We start from the raw sequence: 14,956 nt of genomic DNA on the forward strand, positions 1-14,956 counted from the left end.
TAGCAGCACGAAATTAAACAATGTGGAAAGTGTGCAAATGTAGGCAGAGGAGGTAAGCTGAGAAGTTTAAGCTACAGACAGGCAGGATCTGAACGAGCCCACAGACACTCTGACCTCATGCGTTAAACAATGTGAGAATAATATCAAAACCATTTTGGCCTCGGCCGGATCATTAGTTGACTGGGAGTGCAGTATGCAGTCCTACCCCGTGTGAAATGTGATTTGAAAGGGACAGAGGACGGCTTGGTTCGTGAGCTTTGTGAAGATGGGACACTTGGTGTTCTTTAGACAGTGTGTGTTCAGCTCAGGGAGGCGTCAGGTATTCATGTGACCCAGTCCTCAGAACGCCTCGTTCTTCCTCTGCTGTTTGCTCACTCCTCGTCTCCTCAGCTTTTATTAAGACAGATTTCTTCCCTTTCTTTTCTACATATCTTTCACATTTCCAACCTCTCAATTTGGCCTCTTAATCATTACCTGATTGTCTGTGAAATCTCCTGAATTCCCTTCCAGGTTTACCCAGGTTGTCTCTGTAAATTAAAAATTAATCCTCTGCTGACCATTTTGTTTAAATAAAGATGGGTAATGTTTTCTTTAGCCTTACTTTATAGAGAGGGAATTCATTTCCCATCTCTGGTCTCTTCCCTGCCCACCCTCGGACCCAAGCAGCTGATCTGATGAACATACTGTCATCTCAAACACCAGACACCTGGCAGCATCGTACCTAGGCAGCACTTCCACTTTAATTATAAAAAGTTCACATTTTATATTTGAAGGTTGGGAAGTGGGGTTTGGTTGGGAACAAAACAAATTAATTTGTTATAATAGGTACCCCAAATGGATCTCTGACAATATTTCACAAAGTGAAAGCTCTATGAGGAAATGGCTGTCCTTGCATTAATTAAACCACCCACACACAGCTGTGACAAATACAGTGGGTACAAGACAAATGTAACCATGGAAAAACAACATATATTATCTTCTACACTTTAGATTTAGTTTCCGTTCATAATTGGCAATCTTTTCTCTCAAATTTGCCTTCAGTACTGCCATGTGTTGATGTGGGAATTCAAAATGTCTTCTTACCACCTGTAAGACGAATCACCAAAGAAAGTATGGGAATGCTAAATGAACAAACAATCCTAATTAGATGCATTGTGCCTGACCTGCTCAGCTTCACACTTTCACACCTTTCCCTGCTTGTGGGTCCATAAAACTAAATGATGTTATTTTAGCATTTCATTTGCTGGTTTAATAGATTTTTAATATTTTATTAATTGTTTACTTAATTCCATGTTACCATGGTGGTGGTCATACTAAATACTAATGTGCTCAGATATCGACTGCCCACTGTTAATGTGGTATGGCATGATAGAAATGTTTTATTCACAATACCAGTATGCGCTTTTATTTGAATATATTTTCCTACAGATTATTTTTTACTGTTTGCCAACAGCTGCGAGCATTGCAGAATTTTCATGTATCCTGATTTAATCATCACAGATATTGATTATGCGATGTCCCGTGATCAGGAAATAGCAGGGATGATAATAATGGCTGGCCTCCCAGCGTCCACCATCAGACCCCTCCAACTTATCCAGAATGCAGCGGCTCGTCTGGTCTTCAACCTTCCCAATACTCACATGTCACCCCCCTGCTTACTTCCCTCCACTGGCTGCCTATCACGGCTCGCATCAAATTCAATACATTGGTGCTAGCCTTCCAAGCAGTTAAGGGGTCTTCCCCAGCTTACCTCCAAAAAATCATCAGACCCTACACCCCTGCCAGACCTCTTTGTTCAGCCTCCACAGGCTGCTTGGCACCTCTCCCTCTCCGAACTTCCACCTCACGCTCACGACTACTGTCTGTTCTGGCTCCACGGTGGTGGAACGAACTCCCCGTTGAGGTCAGAACTGTAGAATCTCTTCCCATCTTCAAGCGCAAACTGAAGACGCACCTCTTCAAGGAGCACCTCTCCCCGTCCCTCCCTACCTCCCTGTGAACCTTAATTGTTGTCTTTCTGTGATTTGGCTAGGTAAGCAGTGTTTGGCTAGTTAAGGGGTTTGGTCATACTTTTGCGTTGTTTGTTTGTTTGAAAAAAACCCCCCAAAAAACAAAAACAAATGGGCCCTGGTCCTTATCTTTGTTGTGCACATAGCAGTTGAAATTGTACTTCCCTCTAGGGTCTTTCAGCGCACTTATCCCTGGTTATGGGTATGCACTTTTTTGTACGTTGCTCTGGATAAGAGCGTCTGCCAAATGCCATTAATGTAATGTAATGTAATAATCTTTTGCTCCACTGTAACAGTTAGTAAATTCTTCCATGACATGGGCTGTGCATCTTGTGTGATGATGACATGAATTTCTAGGTCAGAGAACTTAAATGCCTCTCCAAAGAGCTTTAAATAAATTATACCTTTGCTATATTCTGCTCGTACAGCTGTTTGCTGTTTCAAGGACAAGTGCATCATTATGACCATTTACACAAATCCCCTATCAGCAGTTTGATGGAAGGTATGTGAAGAGACGTAGTACGTAGATCCCTGTGTGTGAGTCTGTGTATATGCATGCCTGTGTGAGGATGTGTGTGTGTGTGTGTGTGTGTGTGTTTGAGTGTATACACGCAGTAGAAATGAAGAAGTTAATGTTATGTGACAGAAAATTGGCCGGAAATGAACTCACACTGTGAGCTGTCTTGGTGCTGTCTTTGTTCAGTCAGGCTTGCATATCGCAGGGTTCTCACTCAGACGCGTGTGGGAAGTAGAGGGACAGAGCAGTTTTCACGGGATGTTGTGCCTGCAGCTTTGAGTCTGGGTAGGATCAGGCAGTAGGGAAGATTAGGTGAAGGACAGATGGCTTTGTGCATTTGAGATGGCAAGCATAAAATGTATTGTAATACTGCATAAAGTTACACTATTTCCCTTTTACACACTGGGTTCTGTGACTGTCAGGCATTTACATTACTTTTACAAAACTTTGTATTTTAAAGGGAAACTGTGTGTGGTAGGGATGTGACAAATCATCAGTTTTTGTAAATGGATACTATCCCATTTTGAAAATGCTTAACCAGGTAACCGATACTGCTTATGACCGCTAGGGGTCCTATCTTACTCCCAAAAATTTAATTGCATTTTCAAACTTTTTGGCCATCTAAAAATACTTTCATTTAAATGTCATTGTAATTCAGATAATAGCCTAATTGCCAAATTAAGGATTTACTTTTACATTGACAAAGTGCTTACAGATGTCTAGTTAACCCTAGAATGCACAACATACTGAATACCCTTGCCACTTTTTAATGAATTAATCTACTCATTTGTTATTCAAGGTATTCATTAAATATCTTGCTTTTGATGACCACAAATCATCATATTTTTTTTAAGTAAATTGTATTGAACTTTAAATTATATTCCCTCACTGGAATGGAAGACCATACATTTGTTGAGTGTTTGATAAACACAATGACAATTTTCCCGTGCCTGTATGCTGCTGACAGGGCGGACTACAAAGATGCCAGTGATAACTCTAATGGCTCCATTAGCTTCCCATATAAAAGTCAAGTGTTAATGGACTGCTGGTGACAATAACGATATCCACTGGCTGACCATACACTGCCTAACTATAACCTGGCAGTGTAGAATTCCCCTGCACCACTCAGGTTGTCATCCGGGTTGCCTCATTGGACTAAATGGCCTGTCCTCCTCATTACTGTATGTGATGTTATGTTAAATATCTGGGTAGTAGCCCTACAGCAGCCATTAGATTCCAAAGAATATATATATTTTTTATATTAATATTAAATTAACAGTTTTAGTTTCACAATTAATCTACTGAACACACACACAGGCATGTGCAGGCACGCATGCACACACGCACACACACACACACACACACACACACACACACACACATATGCATGCACACACATTAAAAAGAACTGCAGAGATAATAATATTGTATTTCACACACAAAATGTGAATAAGGCTAGAGGCTTAACTATGTTATTAGGAAAGGCTTTAGAGTAATACGCGTACACTATACATTAAGGCTGCATAGTGTATTCTTCATTGTTACTTTTCTGTCCTAAATTGTCATCGTTATTTTGATTCGTTCCTATGTATAATGTACTGTGCTCTAAATAAGAATACCTGCAAAATAAAGAAATATATCAAAGAATATTTAAGATATTCATAGTTATTGAGTGATTTAGGATTTTGAGTAGAGTGAAATATCTTCACAGGAAGGCACAGCAAGCCTGCCAAAATTATTGTATATCACACCTCATACCAATGATAAATGTTTACAAATGAAAAGTGTACATTGAATGGGCAGAACAATATTCAATATTCACAGATCACTGTCAGGATATAATTATTCAAAAGCACTTTCTCTCTGATAGACTGGTTACAGTCTGAGGGTAAGAGGTTGAAACTTTTTTAATTTAATTTTTCTGAAAGGTCCTTGAATGACACATTAGAAATATTGCAGGCACCTATAATATTATTCTTCTCTTGAAAACCAAATGGGTAATTGGCAGGTATGATTTCATGACTTGCCTAAAAATGTGATTTCTGAAGTTTCTAAAACCGAGAGAGTGCATTCATGGAAAAACCTTCAGAGCCAAGCAAATGTTTGTTGTCATGTTTTGCTTGCCTTTGCAAATGTTCATCACATTAACCTGGAGGAACAATCTCCTTTGGGTACTTTTTTTTAATTTCTTTTTTTTAAAGCAAATAGATGGGCCAAAATTATTGAACACATTATAAGAAGAACACATTAAAGCTGCTGTGGGAAACTGCAGAGTCAAAACAATAAAAACACAATCAGTCCGTCATTCCTCCTTGACTTGGCTGAGTCTCTGGTTTCCCTGGAGAGATATAAATTATCCAGGCCATTCTGCAGGGAGCTACCATCAAACCAGCAAACAAGCAAATAAAGAAACAAGGAAAAAAGCACCCCCTAAAGACCTCTCACAATCAGAGTACAGAAATTCAAGTAGCTTTAATGTGATTGTGAGTATGCTTGTCATTAGACTACAGTACATGTATTATATCTGTGATTTCATGTTAAAATGAGTACTCTATTCACCTGTGAAATTGTTTGCTTAAGTCTGGTTGCAAGTATAAGTAAGCAAATCCCTGTAAATTATGAGAGCAGTTGTGTCAAGCAAATGAAAGATATAATAATTTCATTTATTTTCAGCCAATACCAGACCTCATCTGAGAAGATAATCTCTTGTTTTGTTTTCCAGGAGTTTGAATGGTTTCTGTGCTTATATTTCTTAAATAAAGCACAGTATGTACGTACAATAATTATTTACTTCTGCTGCTGTAACCTATCAATTTAGAGGTTTCACGTGTTGTGTGTTCAGAGATGCTCTTCTGCTATGAGCAGAATATGTGGTTATTTGCATTACTGTAACCTTCCTGTCTGGCCTTTTGCCCACAGAACTGCTTCTCACTGGATGTTTTTTTGTTTTTTGCACCATTCATTGCAAAATTTAGAGACTGTGCTCAGTGAGTGTATACAGTCACTAAGGAAGGGATGAACACAAAAGGAAAGGAAAGGCAGGAAAATCGTATCATTGAACAAACAAAGATATAAAGATGAATTAAGTGATCTGTAGCATCTGCTCCTCCGTCATATAATCGGGTGATTGCCATCTGCCATTTTCTCATTATTCCTGTAGCTCATCACAGAATGGTAATAGTAAACATCATTCATTATTGGCCACACATCATTGATTGCATATTACATCCTCATATTTCCAATAAAGCAGTGAGAGAGTTCAGTGAAATGACATTGCGTGTGACTTTCCAATTCATTGGAGTCAATATTGCATGAATTACCAGTAATTAACGGAGGAGGTGACATTCAGGGTTGTCCACTTCCACAAAATGTGTGACTAGTTAACATGTCTATTGGAATACTGTTCATAGTCTCCAAATACTCCTCTCTCCTGTTTTCATTGAACACTGAGTTCAACTTCAGATGTCTGTGTTTATGGACATTGAAGATAGTCTTTTGTCGGTAGAAGAGGGTGAGGCTTAGCTGATTTCACTCTAGGTCAAGTGGAAGGCCGAGAGAAGACCATCGATACTAGACTTTTAAGATGAAGATCAAAAGATAAACCACAGCCATCATAGTCCTATAGGGGGCACCCCTGTCAAAGATATCTGAATTAATATACAGTTCTTGCCTGTTTCTATTCTGTATTTCCATGAGAGAGAGAGAGAGAGAGAGAGAGAGAGAGAGAGAGAGAGAGAGAGAGATTTGAGGTTGCGATTAAGGTGGAAAAAGGATTTGAACTTTCCAGATTCTGGGCCAGCGCATAAGCACTATTAGGGCTCTATAGCAGGTGTAACTGCAACACTATTGAGATGTTTCAGCTCATTTCCCACAGTATAATGAAATACATTCTATTACTCATTGAGATCCAAGTTATTGCCAAGAAATGTATAACACTACTGAGCTGAATACTACTACAGAAAATTACATACTGGATTAGAAATAGTATAGTCTATCAGAATCTCCCATCAGATCAAATCGAAGATACCTCTGCACCTTTATGACTTGCGTATGAATATACATGTTGAGCACTTTATTAGGTATTTATTAGACCTCTTTTTTAGATGTATTAAGTCTTCTGCTGCTGTAGCCTAACCACTTAGAGGTTTGACATGTTGTATGTTTAGAGATGCTCATCTGCATATTGCTGTGTTAATGCATGGTTATTTGCGTTACTGTCACCTTCGACCAGTCTGGCCCTTCTCCTCAGGCCTCTGTCATTAACAACATGTTTCTGCCCGCAGAACTGCTGCTCACTGAATGTTTTTTGTCTTTTGCACCATTCTCTGCAAACTCTTGAGACTGTTGTGCGTGAAAATCCCAGCATATTAGCAGGTTCTGAGATACTCAAACCACCCTGTCTGGAATCAACAATTATCCCACGGTCACTTCTTCCCCATTCTGACATTTGGTCCTAAAAACAGCTGAACCTTTGACCATGTATGCATGCTTTTATGCATTTAGTTGCTGCCACATGCTTGCATTAACAAGCTGGTGCACAGATCTAGCTAATTAAGTGTTCTGTGTATGCTGTTACTCATATGTTGAGAATGCAAAGTAAAATATAAAAAAACATGCTTGGCAAGCAACGCTCTTATAAATTGACAAGGAAGTTGCATAGGCCTAGACATTAGATCCATTCATTCATTCATTCATTATCCTAACCCGCTTATCCTGAACAGGGTCGCAGGGGGGCTGGAGCCTATCCCAGCATACATTGGGTGAAAGGCAGGAATGCACCCTGGACAGGTCGCCAGTCCATCGCAGGGCACACACACCATTCACTCACACACTCATACCTATGGGCAATTTAGACTCTCCAATCAGCTTAATCTGCATGTCTTTGGACTGTGGGAGGAAACCCCGGCCGACATGGATTCAAACCCAGGACCTCCTTGCTGTGAGGCGGCAGTGCACCATCCATGCCGCCCCAAGACATTTTCTAAATAAAGGAGAAAATCAGGCTAAATACATGTAAATCACTGCCCCTAATTAAGGGAGTTAAGGGTTGTCACCTCCCTGCTTCTGAAAAAGCCCTCTATCATCCAGAACTACCGCGCAGTATCTCTTCTTCCTTTTTTATCTAAGAATGAGCTGCTTCTAATCGACTCTCTCTTCTTACTTTCTCAAGAGCAACCTGCTCGACCCCCATCAGTCTGGCTTCAGACCTGGCCACTCAATGGAGACTGCACTCCTCTCTGTCAGCGAATCACTCTATGCAGTGCAAGCAGCCTCCTTCTCCTCGGTTCTGATTTTCCTAGACTTCTCTGCTGCCTTTGACACTGTGGATCACTCCATCCACCTGTCCTCCCTGTCTGCAACGGGGATCTGTCGCACAGCTCTGAACTGGATCGAGTCCTACCTCTCTGGTTGCTCCTTCCAGGTTGCCTGGGCTGGTACACCTTGGCCCCTTGCCACAGGAGTTCCCCAAGGCTCAGTCCTTGGCCGGGTTTTTCTCCCTTTACACTAGCTCCCTTGGCCCTGTTATTACTGCTCATGGTCTGTCCACTGCTATGCTAAAGATACCAAACTCTTTCTCTCATTCCCACCATCTGACACACAGGTTTCAGCCTGCATCTCTGCTTGCCTGAGTGACATCCAGAGCTGGATGGAAACCCACCATCTAAAGCTCAACCCAGGTAAGACTGAAATGAAGATCAAATGATCTGGATCTCTCCATTTCCCTAGAGGATACCACACTGACGCCATCACCCTGTGCAAGAAACCTCAGCGTGGTGATGGACAACAGACTGTCCCTCTCCGAAAACATTGCAGCGGTGACCCGGTCATGCAGATTCCTCCTATACAACATCCAGATAATCTGCCCCTTTCTCACCCCCTACTCGACCCAGCTCCTGGTCAAAGCGAAGGTTTTGACCCACCTGGACTACTGCAACTCTCTCCTGGCTGGCCTTCCAGCATCCACCATCAGACCCCTCTAACAGAATGCAGCAGCTCGTCTGCTCTACAACTTTCCCAAACTCATGTAACCCTCCTGCTCACCTCCTTCCACTGGCTGCCTGTCATAGCTCACATGCTTTCCAGGCAGTTAAGAGGTTGGCCCCGCTTACCTCTAAAAGATCATCAGACCCTACACGTCTGCCAGACCTCTTCGTTCAGCCACCACAGGATGCCTGGCGCCTCCCCCTCTTTGCACTTCCACCTCCTGCTCATGACTACTCTCTGTTCTCCCCGTGGAGGTCAGAACAGCAGAATCTCTTACCACCTTCAAGCGCAGACTGAAGACACACCTATTCAAACTGCACCTTTCTTTGCCCCTCCCTACCTCCCTGTAAACCTTAACTATTGTTGTTATCTTTACTTGTCTTATTACGCTAGGATGATATCTTTGCTAGTTTTGTTTGTCTAGGTAAGCTGTTTATTCATATATTTGCATGGTGCAGTATTAATAAAATAAATAAAAAAATATAATAATAATAATTCTGACAATCAAATAGGCCCTAATCCTTATCTTTGTTGTACTGTTAGCAGTTGAAATTGTACTTCCCTCTAGGGTCTTTCAGCGCACTTATCCCTGTACGTTGCTCCGGATAAGAGCGTCTGCCAAATGCCATTAATGTAATGTGAAAATACATTAGGTCGAACTGAGAAGAACCTGTATTAAAAATAAAAGCAGCTTTATAATAAGCACTGAGAGTCTCCTGAGTGTATCCCCTATAATAAAAAGCGCAGGTTAATTTCTGGTCTGAAGCCAACAAGAGGAATTTTTAATAAATATTTGCTGAATTTGACATTTACAGAGTGCCCTTGTGGGGATTGCATAGGAAAGGCAATGCTCTTATTTCTGGTGGTGAGTACTTATCAGCATAAATGGACAGAAGCCCTATGTGCACTTTGGCATTGAGCCAACTGTCCTCTAACAGATCCTGAAAAGTGTAGACAATATCTCATAAAAAGTAAACATACAAATTTTGAATTAAGGAAGATTTAAAATGTTGAATTAACATAGTGTATTTGTAAGAGTAGACAGGTTTCCTTTTTTTTTTAATACTTTTTTTTTGTTATAAGTGCTCATCTGAGCCACTCTTGCCTCCTTTACCTTGTACAAAAAATAACTGAACACCTTTTCAGTTATTTGCTAAGTGTTCTGACACTTACTGATAACGGTCCTGTATACTGAATATTGAAGTCTGTATTATCATGCTGCTTTCAGCTGAGTCTTAAAATGGTTATTCTACACCAGTTTATCTGCAAGCTTTATTTTACAAGGTAAATTGACTAATCACAGCGCTGTGCTGTCCGTGAGCACACAGGTATATCCATGTTATCATTAGGGACCAAAATAACAGAGCCTAGCCTGACACACTCTGGAGGGACCCCTCATCAAAACCTACAGCAAAGAAACAGAAGCTTTTTACTGATAAAGATAAAACTTCTGAAAAACAGAGGGTTCCTGTCCCCTCTTCAACATCCTGACGTACAAAGAAGCCTTTGGCAGGACTGTGATAAAATCTGGCAAACTCATGCCAAGGCATTCATTTTAATAGAATGTCCTAGAATGTCTCAAAAGCCCACAGTTGTCAAAATTTTAATCCACTCTGACACAAAAACACTACTTAGTTTTTCTTTACAGCCTACATGCAGCCCGACTCTGAGTAAAAACTAACAAAACAAACACAGGGCACCTGCAGATCAGAGGCTTAGAAGCTATTCTTATATGAAATGAAGAAGCACAATGGAAAGTCACCTCATGCAAGGCTACAATTTTCAAACAGTCTTGAGTGCAAACACAGGGCAACCTCAATTGGAAATCTCTCTCCTATCAATTCACATTTCCTCAGGTGATAGCTGCTGTGCCGACAAATGTAGACAGAACACTGACTTCTTTTCATCTTGCTTTTCGCAGCTGTGACCGAATGTTGACCGAGTTAGAAGCAGGCATGCAAAAATAAAAAAATAAATGAAACGGTACACCGGCATAAATTAGGGCATATTCACTCACCAAGCACTTTATTAGGAAAATGTTTTACTTTATTACACCTACTTATTCACACGATTATCTAATCAGCCAATTGTGTGGCAGCAGTGCAATGCATACAATCATGTAGATACAGGTCAGGAGAGTCAGTTAATGTTCACATCAACCATCAGAATGGGGAAAAAAATGTATCTCATTAACTGCTGATCTCCTGGGATTTTCACATGCACTAGTTTCTAGAGTTTGTAAAAACAAACAAAAATTGAGTGAGCAGCAGTTCTGCAGACAGAAATGCTTTGATAAAGAGAGACATCAGAGGAGAATGGCCAGACTGGTCAAAGCTGACAGGAAGGTGACAGTAATGCAAATAACCATACATTACAACAGAAGAGCAGAAGATATGCAGAAGGTATGCAGAAGAGCATCTCTGAACACAGAACGCATCGTAAAACTAAGTGGATAGGCTACAGCAGTAGAAGTCTAAAAAAGAAGTCTATAAATACCTTATAAAGTGCTCGGTGAGTGTATACACAGATAGTATACACAGCTGTACATGTATGTGTACCTAAGCTATGGATTACAGGCCCTGGAATGTTTAAAGTAAACAGTTACTCTCAGGTGAAACAAACTGTTTCCATATTCAATATAAAATGTGTTTTGCATCTGAAATATGCCTTTTCATGAATAAAACTAATTTTCATATTGTCTACTACAGCTGTTGTTAATTTCGATGAATCTTTCGATGATCTTATTTGCAAATGGTGAATGAACTCCCACGATGGTAAATTGCTCCATGGTAAAAATGATTTAATTTGAGAAAGTTTATTTAAATTTTTTGTCTTATAATTAAGACACATAAACAGAAGAGGGAGTTTGTATTCTGCTGCACTGCTAAAATGTACTGTATGGAAGTGGCCTCATGTGGCTAGTTGGGGTTTTGAGGAGACACATAATTCACTGTTCTCCCTCTCCGCAGAACAACAACATTACCGCAACCAAGTCCTACCACAAAGTCATTTCCAGCTATGTCACCTTGCATATCTGACAGACGCACTCACTACCCTGTCCCCCCCATCCCTTTAACCCAGACTCATCCCACATCCACCTCCATTCTGTATTCAAGGTACAGAATAGCTTCCTCAGGGTTTTAGCAAAGGGAAAATATGATGTCCTATTACAAATACGTATTTCCACTGTGGTGTGAATGCTCCCTTGTTCGGATTCAGCTTTTCATTGTGGTCCATATAGTGAGCCTCACTTTTGAAATGAGGAAGGCCCCTCTGTGCCCAAACCATGATTGGTGGGATTCTCACAGATCTCACCCACACCCTATGACACTATAGCCAATAAAACATTGCTCGGTGGAGATGTCAGTCACAGATTAGTTTTTTTTGTATCCATGTGTGTATATCGATGAATCCCATTCAACTGTAATATGAAAAGCGCGTTCACAGAACTTAAAATACTGTACTATTAGCTTGGAATTCCTTTGAAAGCAATTAAAAATGTAGCCAAGAAAAGACAAAATAAAAAAATCTCTTCGACGAAAGCAATAAATGTAACTGTAATGTAAAGAGGTCAGCCATTGCAATGAAGGCCTAAGCTTATACGCCATATTCATAGCAAACTTAGTTTACGTGCTTTATGGAATTTAAATTCAACCAAATGAAGCATCACAATGTTATGATGTGATTTTTTTTTTCAGATGATATGAACAATTCTAATATTCAATTAGCTTATTAATTCAAATAATTTTGCCACTCTTTTTAAAATAAGATATGACTGAATGGAATAAAAAAGTACAAAACAAGGTTTACAGCTGTTTTTTTTTTCATTTATGAATACAATACTAACAGTTTAGAGCATTTGTGAAATCAATTTGGATCCTACTAACAAACTGACATGGAAACTTTGAGACATTTCTGGCATTTCCTAATGATTTGTGATCAAATTCGTTCAGCTCACATTTGGTAAATGATTGTTGTGCCCGTTGTTTTGCTTTTGCACATTTTACTCACAAATATGAATGACCAACAGATATAAAATGTTACAGAAATACAAATGCATGTGAGTACGGTAAGAAGTTCCTTCACTTATTTATGCTGTTCACCTCCCCTATACTTGCATGTTCTCTTTACATGTGTACACTCAAACACACACACACACACACACACACACACACACACTCGCACGCACGCACACACAAATATGTGTGTAAATATCATGAAAGGCTAGAATTATCTGTCAAATAAATGTCTTACTTCTGACAAGTTATGAAATATTATTTCAGAGAAGTCAGGCATGAAAGGTCACACTGACATAGCTTATCTGATTTTAATCTGAAGTCCAGGGCTATTTAAAATGTTGCTGAGATGACAAGCAAATATTTTCAATGTGAAAATCTTTCCATGAAAACGTCATATACAGTTATAGCCATACATACACAGGCATACAATGTTGTACTGTCTTTTTCATGTGTTTAGTTTCCCTCATTCTCCCAGACATGTTTACAGAACTTATTAAAATTCATACTTAGCCACAATAAACAGCATTTCCTTCAACGTGTTCAATTTATATGAATAGTTCATATTCAATGTAGTATGCTGAAGCATACCGTGGGTGTAGCTACCGTATGACATCAATTACTGACCTGTATTAACAAATAATAACATTGATCTCCTTCACTATAATATATCTGTGGCTTATTCATAGTTCCATGTACTCTTGGTTCATGCTGCCTTCCATCACTACAGTTTACTGATTAACCTGAAATACGTACATTTTAAAGTGAACAGAGACTCAGACTCAAGCAAAATAACAGTCAATGTTTTCAATCATTTTTAAGCACAAGTTGCCACTATTTTTATTCCGCTGCATGGGGGAGAGTGGCAGCTAGACATTGATGTTCATAAACATATCAAATACAGCGCCTGCCTTTTCCCCTGTGATGCTCAGTAACTCCGCACACACACCATGAACTGTCAATCTAACACAGGAGTTTCACTCTGAAGGATACATTTTACATTGCTAGACGTACAGCCTGTTAATGTATGCTTAACGCATTGTCACCGTTATTTAGACGCTAAAGTTTGGGTAACCCAGAAAATTTGAATTTTTTACAGTGTGTGTCTCCGAGTTAACATTTCTAGGTCAGGCTTTGGTCTTTTTCAATGTATTACTAATAACAAGAACATCTGATGTAGCAATTATCCATAACTGCAGTATACACTGTTCAGTGAATACTTTGTTCTCAAGGATAATTGATGTTTGGGAATGTACAGATTTAAATGAATTGATTTTGGCTTGCTTTTCAAGGCACCACTATGCAACCTTCTGAGAACAACTAAGTAGACTCATTTTAAAGCATAATTAAAATGTATAAATGTAGTCACAGTAATGTATCTTAAAAAATTGGTCTGTCATCCACTAAGTGGGACATTTAAAAGGTAAAATAAAATATGGTGCATCAGGTTTGGAGAGGAAAGAAATTGAGAGGGAAGTGAAGGAGCCCACGGAGATGGAGAGATGTACAGAGGCTCAAGAGGGAAGTATAATGAGTAAGTATGGTATGTGTGAATGTGTGTATATACATTACTTACAGTGGAGTCCATAAGTATTTGAACAGTTTATTCACCCCATTTTAGGGCCCCAAAAGTAATTGGCTTTTCAGCTGTTTCTGTTTAGTCAAGTGTATTCAATTGCTTCCTTCCATTTAGCATAAGAGAGCTCTCAGTATCTAGTCTTGATTCTAGGCTTTTGACTGCCTTTGGAGGCTGTTATTGGAACATGAGGGCTGGGGTTGTGCCAAAGAAAGCCAAGGAAGAGATTATGAGGCTGAGAAACAAGGGGGGGAAAGTGAGAGACAGAGGCCAAACAATAGGCTTACCGAAAAATAAATCACAAACAGATCTACACTGCAAGATCAACCACTAGTTAGTTGCAAAAACAGGATGGCCAGGTAAGTTTTTCAGCAGCTCTGTTAAAAAAAGGGTCGTTATGGCCTTCAGTATATTTAAAATAGTATTTTGACTTTGAGAAAGGAATCATTGACATTACTGTAGGTCTGTATAGGTCTGTGCTTTTGTCTAGTCACCATTGATGCTATGTACTTGCTTAAGGATGCTTTTGTACTGGTTGTGCTGGGTATTGGGCATGAATATATGTGTGTAAGGTCATAGTGTTTTGCACTCAATATTGGGGTGATATATTGTAACCACACATGGATGAAGATTGGCTCTCCTATTGTCGCACTGTGTGAAAGTCAATATGTCTAAGTGCACTGGGCACTTAAAGTATTTACAGTGTCCTTTATCTGATGTAGCACATATAGTCAATATACCTTCCACCATGACCACTGGACACATTCAGCTAATGGAAATAAGTTGGAAATAGCCTGTGAACAGGTAACTCTTTCAATTGTTCAAGTTTTATCTATGTGATCACTCCAGGACT

The sequence above is a fragment of the Conger conger genome, chromosome 6 (assembly GCF_963514075.1).
Source record: "Conger conger chromosome 6, fConCon1.1, whole genome shotgun sequence".
Classification (NCBI taxonomy): Eukaryota; Metazoa; Chordata; class Actinopteri; order Anguilliformes; family Congridae; genus Conger; species Conger conger.